This window comes from Rhagoletis zephyria, unplaced genomic scaffold (assembly GCF_001687245.7).
Source record: "Rhagoletis zephyria isolate East Lansing unplaced genomic scaffold, Rhagoletis_zephyria_1.1 Rzeph_scaffold_00215, whole genome shotgun sequence".
In the NCBI taxonomy this organism is placed as follows: Eukaryota; Metazoa; Arthropoda; class Insecta; order Diptera; family Tephritidae; genus Rhagoletis; species Rhagoletis zephyria.
In genome coordinates, this window is record NW_016157299.1 from 137,450 (window position 1) to 139,272 (window position 1,823).

General features: G+C 32.8%; 1 protein-coding gene and 1 long non-coding RNA gene across 2 annotated transcripts in view; one reads left to right on the forward strand and one right to left on the reverse strand.

The window, feature by feature from the left end:
• The window catches only part of PolrMT (mitochondrial RNA polymerase), a 363,978-nt gene that overhangs the window by 136,096 nt on the left and 226,059 nt on the right, over positions 1-1,823 (reverse strand). The gene's annotated exons all lie outside the window — the stretch shown is intronic.
• The window catches only part of LOC108358150 (uncharacterized), an 18,742-nt gene continuing 17,352 nt past the window's right edge, over positions 434-1,823 (forward strand). Inside the window, exon 1 of the long non-coding RNA XR_001846719.1 lies at positions 434-624. This is a non-coding gene — a long non-coding RNA (uncharacterized LOC108358150). The remainder of the gene's footprint in view (positions 625-1,823) is intronic.

The window sequence follows — 1,823 nt, forward strand, 5'->3', positions numbered from 1 at the left end:
TTTATTGTAAGAAAAACATTTTTTTCTATGAATCGACATACTTTAAGCATTGTTGACGCTATTTCCATTTGAATGAGGGAAATAGCGTCAATGACTTTACTTCCACCAGGGTGGGAAATAAAGTCAATTGACCTTATTTCCGTTGATCTTGTNGCGATAACTAATGTATAAAACTGCTTTAACAGAAATGCCAAACGATTTCTTAGTTTTATATAACTATCATTTGAATGAATGTGACTGGTGGGACACTGAATAGAACTCTATTTTGCCCTTGTGCACTCAAATATGAATTTTAGCCAAAACACACAATTTTCACGAACAATGTATTTGTATTGTAAAATATGTATTTTACGCTTTCGTGTTCAATAAAAATGAGGTTTATATAATCTTCATAAAAATATTTAAAGTTGTGACTAGTGGGGCAGCTCCTTGTGTCTGGTGTAAAGTAATTATGCATGAAATAGAAGTTTCCAAAGACAAAAATTACTACTTCTTTTCATGTTTCTAATATTTTCCCACAGGTTAATGAAATGTAGTCATTTAAAAAGAGGTTACTACAGAAATAGAGATAATTAGGGCATATTTAAATTTATGTCGTTTTCCCCTTTTCAATGGAATGACTCTGTTACTAAAATTAATGCGGAGATATCGTTGCGGGAATAAAGAAACAGTGCAAGTACCACATATACTATTATTCGATAATCGTACCATTGGATAGACAATCCTTTAATCTNCTCTTACTTCTCTCGCAGTGGCTGTAGGTAGCAAAGTGTCCTGGCATCTGCCTACTTCTCAGATGACGTCCTATCATACCGCCGTTCTAGGTACAGCAGCTCTTCAAATTCTGCCTGTGTACAAATCGAAAATTTGTAATTGGTTGCAATGCGAATGCCAACCATATATATTAGGGCGGGTCAATTTGTATGGATCGATTTTTTTCGACATTGTTCCTAGCATATTCGGATTCTTCATAAAATTCTAAGAAAAAAATTCCTCCAGACCATAGCTCTAAAGTTGATTTTGAGCCTGCGCATTTTTAAAAGAAGATATCTTATATATAAAAATGAATTGCNAACAAATCTTTAGTTTTCTTAAATATCTTTTTGGACCACGAACTTCCTCGCGAAAAACGAAATTTTATAATAACAGTGTAGGTATTACAATTGTTTACAAATAGTGCATGGTGCACTTGGACTATTATTAAGAAAATTTCAAAGAAATTCTTGTATTAAAATAACGTTAGAGCATTTTACTTCATTATATTGCTGCTAACTTTCACAGGCAGTTTCAAACTGTGAATAATAAAATAGTAGGTTTGTTCCACAAGCTACTCGAAGTCACTTCGAGTTACACATACGCTGACAGTTTGAACTTTGCTCGAGTTTTTCTACAAGTAGCTTGTGGAACAAACCATGATACAAAAAAGAAGGTAGTTCCATTTAATGACATTCGTTGTTGTTGCTAACCATTTGACTTTTAATAAAATTATGACATTTCATAAAATTCATGCTACCTGATCACCAGAGATAATATTTTTTTTTTTNGTTGAATTAAGTTAATAAGATAAAGTATGTATGTATTATAATATAGGTGTCGAACGAAAAGTATTTGAAAATATATTGATTAAGAAACATTTTCTATAGGCCTGCCACCTACCTTAGCGGTAAAAACTAAAAGCCCTACTCGCAAATATTATATAAAGCTTTTGAGGCTCGTATCAATGTGGAATACTGTAACTCCGTCAAGTTAGTGTTTATTGATGGCAAACAAAGTACTATCATGTTTGGCAATGATATCACCCCATCGAACAATGCACTTAGCCT